Here is a 9,456-nt window from a genome sequence, read left to right on the forward strand (position 1 = left end):
CTTTCAGTCTTCTTCCCCAGAGGCGTTTCTCCTACAGCACCCACTCACTCTTGATTTCCTTCCACTGATGCTCACAGACAGTGCAGAAAGAAGGCAAGCAAGGAAACCCTTTCTTCTGTCAGCCAGCCATGCCCACACCTCTGGGGGTAGGGGCCCAGAGCCAGGCCTGCTCCTGCACAGCACAGTTAGAATAGCTCTTAAAAAAGTAATTACCTTTGATTAAAATGTAAGGTCCCATCTTCTTTTTGTTGTTGTCATTAATGTGGGCTGCAGGCTACGGGCTTTGAAGTGTTTCCTTTTGGCTCATCTCCCTGTTCTTTCTTCATTCTTTTTTCCTCATTTTTCCTTTTTTTTTTTTTCTCTTTTATTTTAATTCTCTCACTGATCTGCCCTTTCCAGCTCACACTGAGGTTTGTTAATTTTCACATGCTTGCAAAAGCCCGGCTGGCACACTCCAGCTACCTGGCAGCCTCTAAACGGGCAGCCAGTCACAGGAGCAAGCAAACAGACAGCACATCCCTCTCATTAGCTGCCTTGACCCCAGCTTGGCTGCTCCAGAGGGAAAGAGAAGGGAATTGTACAGTCACCTTGCCAGAATGGCTTGTCCCCTCTGCAGAAACACCAGTCTGAAAGGCATGAATGAATGAATACACTGCTGTGTTTCATTAAGGATAACCAGAATTATTTCACTGGTGATCTCACGCCCTTATGGGCTGATGGACATCTTTACATCACCTAACCTAGAGGATTAGTACTTTGTTTCCCAGCTTATGCATGCAGTAACAGGACACCAGGCCAACAGGACACAATGGCCCCTCAGGTATATCCTTCTGTATTACCATCACAGCTGATTGCTAGCTTGGGTTAGTCCAGAAAGGAAATATAAGCTTTGAAAGTGATTTCTCTCTCCTCTTGTCTGGACAATGGAAATGACTGGGATGCTCATATCTTCGTCGCAAAGGGCTTCCCAAATGTTGAGCAAAGGCGTAAACCGGCTGAGTGACTTGATCAAGGTGATGCTACAAATCAGTTGGAGACCTAGGAGAAAATACAACTTTCCTGGATCAAAGCCCAGGGCCCATTGGACAATACTGAGCACTTTGCTGTAAGCTATGCTTCGTAGATGTCATGCAAAGGCCAAAACATCATTACATCTGTGGAACCATCTGCCTTGACCTTTGTCATCCTTAATCTCTACTTTCTTTTCCCATAAAAGCACACGTGAATGCCTATAAGCAGCTTCTCTTTATCTCTCTCATGAAAGGCTGCCTGCATGAGGTTTCTCTCTAGCCTTCAAGGAGGAAAAAGTTGCTTCTTAGCTGAGGTGCTTGCCCCTGTTACAGGTATAAATTGGACTTGAGCACTGCACTGCTGGGCCAGCTAAAGTGCTCAGGGAGGGAAAAACAAACCAAATACAAATAAAATTGGGGATTAAAACTAAGCACTAATAAATACACTAATGTCTTGGATTTCAGAGTTCTTTAAATATCCCCTGTCCCGAGTGTCAAGGGATATTTCCGTTTGATTGCATTGATTTCTGATACTAGGTCATCTAAATATTGCACCTTGCTAGAGTCATGCTTCAGCGTGGGGATGTAGAGACAGTGGAGTGTTAAACTCACTTATACCTGCCTTATCCAGGGACTCTCTGTATAATGCTGCCATTCTCTTCCCCTTTTCTTCTCAAGCAGAAGCATGATCTTCCTTTGCAGGCAAGTGCTTTATCCTAAGCACCATTTTTAGAATCTTCCCTTTTTGTTCTTCAGGCTGAAAGTTCCTCTTCCTTTCTTTCTCCTTTTTCAAAAGAAAACAAGTACTAATTGAGGGAACTTATTTTAAAGTGATTGAAATAAATCCTCCAGCCTTAGATCTTGTCATGCCTCCAGCAAGAACACATCACAGAGCTCCAAAAGTGTCCAGCGTTGCATCTCTAGACTCCCTTTTGTAGCACGCTTGCCTTAGAACTGAAAGGTGAGCTCCCCTATGTACTTACTTATGTGGCAATGCTTTAATTGCTGCCGTGTACTCACAGCAGAGAAGCTCATACAGATTCCTGCTAATGGCAGTGTTGGATCCCAGCTGGGTCTGGTCTCTGAGACACAGATAGCTTCAGAGAAAAGCATGAGACTGAGACAGTGGCAGCTCACTGGGTCCAGGAGGGGACTTGATGCACACAAAGGTCTGTCTTGCCTCAGGCAGAGCAAGTCCGACTTCAGCCATATTATTAAATCACTGTGGTTTAATAAGCCACCATGTCCCACTGAGCAAAGGCAACTGATAACAACCATTATCCTCAGGTTGTGTCAAATGTGAGATAGGACGGGTGAAGCTGTAACCTCTTTTTGCTAACATTTGCTAACTTCTACAGCTGTGGCAATTTGATCTTGTGTCCCTAGCTTCAGAGTGACACAAAACAGATGAGACACAAACTGTATGTATCTGACTGGATGCATTTTAATCCTAGACAGCCTCCTGCTCAAATCTAAGTGCCATCGTGGAGCTGGGGGCTGCATGTCCTGGCAGCCCCTGGGGTGAGCAGTGCGAGCAATGATGTTAAAAACCTTCCCAGCCTCAACAAAGCCCTTTGGGACTCTGGGATTTTCCTACATCGAACCTATATCTTTTTCTTCCTGAAATGAGTCGATGATGAACGTGACACTTTGGTTGCCATGGGAACAGAGAGTGATGTTTGTGTTAGCTGTGCTCCTTCCCTCAAGCAAGTGCTGCTGGCTCTAGGGATAGGTGTGAGCAGCACTGATGGCATCCATCAGGTCTTGCCCATGTGCTCTCACGAGGGATTTGGGAGTTTGGAATCAGCCCCATTCATGTTACCAGAGGAAAATCTGAAGGGACAAGTTACTGTAAAGTAGGAAGGTTTGTCTGTTAGATTGGAGGGAATTTGGTAAGTCCTGTCTGAATCTTCTGCTGCAGAATCTTGCTGAAGATCATAAAGGGGGATCCAGGCACCTGGAGACCAATAGACACCCGCATAAAGAATAGCTGAAAGTTTTTATTGTGGGGAAGAAATGGAGCCCTGAGTTCCCCTTGTAACTCTGCTACTGGTGCTGCTCCAGCATTAGAGGGGGACTGTCAGGGACCACAGCATTTCTACCACACCCTTCCTTCCTTCAGGTTTTCATGCATTCCCTACCTCCTCATCTCTTTACACACGTTCATGTTCAATTGCTGACATCCACGCTCTTCCCCTCTCCTGTCTACCCTTAGGGCTTTCCTGAGCCTCAGCTTGGAAATAATCAAGAAGCACTTTCATGCTGTTGTAAAGCCATTTGGAGCTTTCAGAAAGACAATTTGGGAAGGACTCCTCATTGTCCCTGCTGTTTTGCTCCTTTCACAAGCCTCCCTTTAAATCCTCTCCTAGTATCATTTTATCAGGGGAAAAAATATATTTGTAAAGACCTTACAGAAGTAGGTTTTACTAAAGCAAAGGGAAGGGGTGAGGTTGCAGTTGTGTTTAGGGGACAGGTGAAAGCCATTCTCAATCTGTCTCACTAATGGGAGTATCAGAAAGGGTGGGAGCTCCCCAGGAGGAGATAAAAGCAGGACAAGAGATGGTGTTGGAGGGAGGACAGGGAGTGATGGAGACTGTGGCATAGGCAATACAGATGCTCTTAAGAGCTATGAGAAAGAGGAAAATGCCACCCAGGGAATCTATCCAGGTGGTTATAAACTAGGATTTAGAGGAACAGCTTGCAGTATGGTAAGTGTTAGTCTCTAAGACCTGTCAGAAGTTTGGTAAAGAGCAGCAAGAACAGCAGAAATAGATTAGGCATGTGAAGCTTGTTTCCAGGAAAGAAATTCTCTTTTCTGTCTCTCATAAATCTTTGCCTCTTCACTACTTTAGCTGCTCCCTGCATTCTCTGAGCAGGCTTAGTGTTCATATGTGGCCAGAGGGTTTCAATTTGAGCTCCAAATAATAATAATAAATTCCATAAAGTGATTCCATGTCCAGAGCGGAGATAATAGTGCTTTATGTTTACACAGTAGGGTCCATGAGACTGGGTTGGGCAGACTGAAGAGCAGCTTCTCACCTGCTGATGAGGTGCAGCTTGCTCTTGTTGAAGTGCAGTGATGCTGCACTTGCTCTGCAGTAACTGCACCAGGAATATAGTGAGGAAACTTCTCTGGGTAAAGCTGTGGAGCAAAAACTAGGTAGAGAAAGGAAATATGATTCTCCACATTGTATTTTAGCCAGGATGTTGAAGCTAAGCATCTGGTTAATTAATAAAAGAGCTGCAACAGTACTGTACTCCCTACAGCCATGCTGGGACACTGGAATCTGTTGTTGGAGACGAGACTGGCTCTTCCATTATGACCTCATTGCCACACGTTCCAAGACTGCCTGAAAGTGGCTCACCTGCGTGTTGGACAGTAGCTGCTCAAGCAGCCTGCCTCTGCAGCAGACCCAACGCCTGGTTTACACAGCGCTGCACTCAGACCAAGGTATGTCCTCGTGTTTCATCCAGCATAAGGAGAGCAGGAGCTGTGTAATAGCTCTTCTGAGTTCACTCCTCATTTCTGTTAGTTGGAGGTTCATGTGCTTAGGAAGAGCAGAGAGAGGAGCGTATCTGTTATCACCTCTTTCCCTGTTTGACATGGGATGTTTTGTGCTCGTTTCCACGTGTGAAGGTCATCGCAGCTGCTCTGTCCTAGGGCTGGCTTGCACACAAGTAGCACTGGGACTTGGTTCTTTCAGAAGATAAGAATCTATTTGTCGGAGAGCCAGCTCTGTTGGGGTGGGAGGACCTTGTGATGGCTCTCCAGTGTGATTTCTGGTGGGAATTATGTTATTAAGAGGTTTTGGCTTGCTGAAAACAATGTCTGGTTTTGTGTTTCTCTGCAATACTGGAAGTCCTGGAAAACCTCCCCTCTGTCTCTACCAACCCTGTCCCTCAAGGGTGAAGTTCTTCCTTAGTGCCTGTGTATTACCCAACCAAAATGGGAAGTTTCTATACTGAGGCTTTTAGTACTGCTGTTCCAAGTGTCAAGGTCCATGTGTAAGAATGTGATTGTTTTCTGCAGGAACAGATGGATGTGTGTCTTTTCCTTTATGGTACTATTGTCTTGCTGAGCTGATTGACCACACAAACTGGTGTCTCCTCCGGCTGCCCCCTTTGCACCCCTATTTCACTTGGTTGTTAGAGGAATATACAGTTATCAGCTTTAAATCTCACTGTGGCCAGATACCTTTTCTCTTTTTGTTTCCTCTTACAAAAGCACAGTGTTAATAGAATTAGCTCTGCTTGCCAAGCAGATGAGCATCACACAGTTTAGAGAGAGTTCCCTGTCACAGGTATACCAGGGACATGAAGTGTTCTGGAAACAAGCTGAGGCTGTGGCTTCCCATCAAACTTCACATTAAATCCAGTTTAAAGAGAAGGACCTTGGCATGCTTCCTGCATCCACACTTGTGGGAATTCCTTTTGCCTGGTTTACACAAGATTATGGAAAGAGGAGGTTTAACACTGGAGATGCATCTCTTAGAAGGACTCAAAGTGTTTTATTGCATTATCATGGACCTATGCCACCTTCTCCAGCAAAACAGCTGACTGCTGTGGTTGTGGGATGGAGTGACACAGTTCCAGGAGGACAAAAGTAGAGGTCTGCCCCTTGTGTATTAGCAGGAGACACTGTTCATCTGTGCCTCTAAAGTAGTTGAGCTTCATGTACCAGCTGGAATCCAGCTGGACTAGGACTAGAATATAACCTTCAGTTACATGACCTTGCAGGCATGTAATTGAAGGCCCTCCCTTGATTGCCTGGTCTTCCCACTTGTTCGCAGGTTGGTGCTCTGCTGTGAAGCAGGAGAGGGCTTGAAATGATGTACTGGAGGGATGTCTAGGCTGGAGGCTGGGGTCCTCTATGGCTGAAAGTGGGTGTTTTGTTTTCCTGAATGAAGATTTGGCAATCTTTAGTTCCTGACTTCTCAAGGTTCTAAAGGAAGCGCTGGTGTGTTTTGCATCAGAAACTAAGTTGGGGGATGAATTACATTCTCCCTGTCTCCTTTTGCCCTGGTTAAGCAGGGGGATGGCTAACCTGGGTTAAGATGGAGGAATGTGATGGTTTTATCTTTCCTGTTCATCTTTCAGGCTTTTCACCACCATCTTCTTGAATGCTTAACAGACCTAAAGCTTTCTGCTTCCCAGGGACCATCTGGCTGGAGTATATCTGATTAGAAAAAGTCCTGTAGCTCTACCAAGTTCAGGGTCATTAAGTTATTCCAAACAAACCTTCCTCTTGTGATTTCAATTGGACATAACAGCAACCTTCACTTCCTGCTTGAAACTCTCTCATGATAGTGTTGGTGGGACACCTGTTGTCCACGAAGGCCTCCCAGCATCTAGATACAACTCTTTCCCTTAGTCCTACATGCATCAAAGCACTCGTACAGCCCTCCCATATGTCTCGTATACTGAGTTTTCTACTTGTGAGAGAACCTCCATGTCCCTGGTGTGGGGAAATGGATGTATATCCACTTTCATGGGGACTTCATTTGAAGTTTTGCTTTGTGAGTTTTCTGGACTTGTGTGTTTTTCCTTGTCTGATTTGCTCCTTTGCCTTTGCTCCTAATCCCACCACCTGGTATGGCTCACACTGCAGAATCTCTCTGCCTCCTCAGTGTATACGCCCTTCAAATATTTGCAGACATTTATCACTTCCCCCCCTCCCTGCTTAGTCATCTCTCTGCCAAGCTAGACATATTTAGCTCTTCTAATCTTTCCTTGCAACCGAGTCTCTCCATCAGTCATAATTCATTTCTCCTTGCTCTTCTTTGATTACTTTCCAGTTTGTCAGTCCTTAAAAAAATTCTTATTGGGGGTGTTTTAATAGGAACAAAAAAAAAAAAACCACAAAAAAAAACCAACAAAACAAAAACATTAAGAAGAGAAACTTCCTGAAAGAGAGAAGGCATTTTGGCTCCAAGTCACTGGGAATAGACAAGAGCCTATTGGGATCAGGGAGATCAGGGAATTCCTCCTGCAAATTCTAGGTAGGTGGCTTGGGCGCAGAAGAGTTGTCCCCTCTTCTCTTCTGTGTTTCCCTATTCCCCACCCCTGAAATCTGTAAGAGAAGGTATCACTTTGTATTATTTCTGTGTGTATTCTACAGTTGTGCTCTTAGCATGACAGACTCTTGCTCAGCTTTCCACCCATCACCTTCCTCTCAGGCTGAAGGCTTCACCTATGAGTGATATTCTAGTGGGCTGTGGGGTGCAAGTGCTTCAGAGAGAGTGACTATATCTTATCAGTGCCGAATCTCTGTTTCTCAGCTTTGTTCTTCTTCAGTACTGGTAGGCATGGTGCCAAAGGATCAGCAGAGAACAGCCAGCTCCTTTTTATCTTAGGAAGATTTTTCCCTTCTGGCCATTTGTTTCTCCTATGTCCAAGCTCTATAAAAAGGAATATAATTTAAAATGAGTCCTGTTTCTAGGAGCCCAGATGGACTTTTTTCTTTCAAATAACCAGCTCAACAAATTCTTTAGCTAGAACCTTGTTAATTAAAGCTACACCCCAGAGGGATAGCCTGGAGATGCTTCTCAGTCTCCACCTCCCATACTGAACTCTACAGTGTTTTTGGAGGGGATTCCTGGTATCTCACACTGGTAATTTGTGTTGTCTAAGGCTATGTTATGCGAGCAGAATTGAAAAGAATGATGGGGAGCAGTAAGTGTTCTTTTGCTCATTAACTACAGCAAGGTCTGCAACTCGACCATCTGTATTAAGAGCTTTTTAAATATTCCCCATCACCATCTAGTGACCTGCAAGGGAGCAGCAGTTTATCTAACCAAGAGATGCTGCCAAATTTACTAGGCTGAGATGGGTATTGGTATCAAAATACTTCCAAAAGCAGTTGCAAACTTACATTGTCTGGCACATTTTTACATGGTGTAATCTAGATTTCACCTGCAATTGCAAAACATAAGTTTTCCTCTGGAAGAATTACAAGGTGGGAATATTGTGATGTAAAAGGAAGGAAAGCAGAACCAAGAGTAGATACTTATCAGACATCTGTCTTCTGTTTTGCTTGTATTCTGAGATCCTAGAGTTCAAGTAGAAATGTCTAACTTTGCTGACTGAGAAGGAAGTGTTTCTCTGTTGTGGTATGAAGGCTGTTTCAATCTATTAAGCCAAGCTACAGAAAGAAAGGGAAAGCAAGGGCAAACAAAAGCAGTGTTGGTTGAGTAGGGGAATGTATTCCATTTTTCTACATGTCAGGCTGTGCCACCAGCTGATGCCACTATATCATCATAGCATGTAGGAACAAGGAACTCAAAACTTCTTGAGCGAAGAGCAAAAGCTGCTATTGCTCTGACAATGGATTGACTTTCCAAGCTGTCTGCTAAAGCAGCCTTGGAGAATCATGCTGAACAATGCATTACAGATATACACACTGGATATTAAATAGGAGAGAGAATGCATTTACTGTCACTTGCAGGTTGCCTTTCACCCTTCTAGTTGTCATAGCATTCAGAAGCATTAAACAATTGGTCTTTGTCTACAGAAAGGAAAACACTGCCTCTGTCACAAGCTCAGGCACGAGAGGCAAAAATCTTTCTGATAAATGGCTAGAAAGAGAAGCAGTAGGCATTTTCACCAGCCTACTCTCACACACTTGTTATGGGGCCTGATTCTTGAAACAGCACCATGTCATCCACTTTAGCACCTTCAAACTGTTTATTAGCATCATCATCCCAGCAGCAGGCTGGGCTGGCTGTCTGCTGCCTTTGATGCTGTTGCAAACAAGCTTGTCTTTCCCGAAGGAATTAGCAGTCTAGCTGGTTTCAGTCTGTCATGTTTGTCTACTGTCACTCACATTTAGAAAGAGGGTGGGGTTTTTCTCTCTTTGTGTTTTTGCTTTATAAGAATATGCAGTTGCTTAAGATCCATTTGGTTGACAAAGTGTTTTACAAACAAACTGTGCATGGGAATCACTTTGTTTGCGGCTGAAATGCAAAACAATTTTTGTTGCAGAATCTCAAGAGGCAGATGAGGTATGGTTCAGTATTTGGCTGAATAGAGGTGGGATTACTGCCATATTTAAAGCAGCATGCATTCAGATGCTTTGAGATGAGGTTCATTCAGTGCAGATATTCAACAAGTGGCCTCTCGATTAAATACAAATTAAAGTATTGAAGCTTGCACCATTTCTAGCTATTGGCACAAGAAAATTGTTTCTAAATGAGTATCCATGAAGTTTAATGGTTATTTCTACCTGTCAGGTGTCCCCTTATTAGCTCACCCGCTGCAGTGACTGTTATAAAAGTCTGTGTGAATTTTATTTACTCGGTCCCTCTTTGAATGTTTATTATTCATTTTTATGTCTGTCTTTGAAATCAGCTCTGTATCAGTTAAAGTTCTCTGAACTTTAATAACTAATGCAAAGGCAGATCAGGTTTTTCCCTACTCCCATTCCCAAGGTGTTTCTGAGCAGAGATGT

The 9,456-nt window shown here is 44.0% G+C and overlaps 1 long non-coding RNA gene across 1 annotated transcript in view; it reads right to left on the minus strand.

Annotated features, from left to right (window-relative positions):
* The window catches only part of LOC130606099 (uncharacterized), a 38,298-nt gene extending 36,093 nt beyond the window's left edge, over positions 1-2,205 (minus strand). Inside the window, exons 1-2 of the long non-coding RNA XR_008973864.1 lie at positions 2,148-2,205; positions 1,994-2,053 (exon numbers count right to left, since the gene is read on the minus strand). This is a non-coding gene — a long non-coding RNA (uncharacterized LOC130606099). The remainder of the gene's footprint in view (positions 1-1,993; positions 2,054-2,147) is intronic.
* Between the last annotated feature and the right edge of the window lie 7,251 nt (positions 2,206-9,456).

Source organism: Pezoporus wallicus, unplaced genomic scaffold (genome assembly GCF_028554395.1).
Source record: "Pezoporus wallicus isolate ANWC-B61680 ecotype Strahan unplaced genomic scaffold, APGP_CSIRO_Pwel_v1 contig_3952, whole genome shotgun sequence".
NCBI lineage: Eukaryota > Metazoa > Chordata > Aves > Psittaciformes > Psittacidae > Pezoporus > Pezoporus wallicus.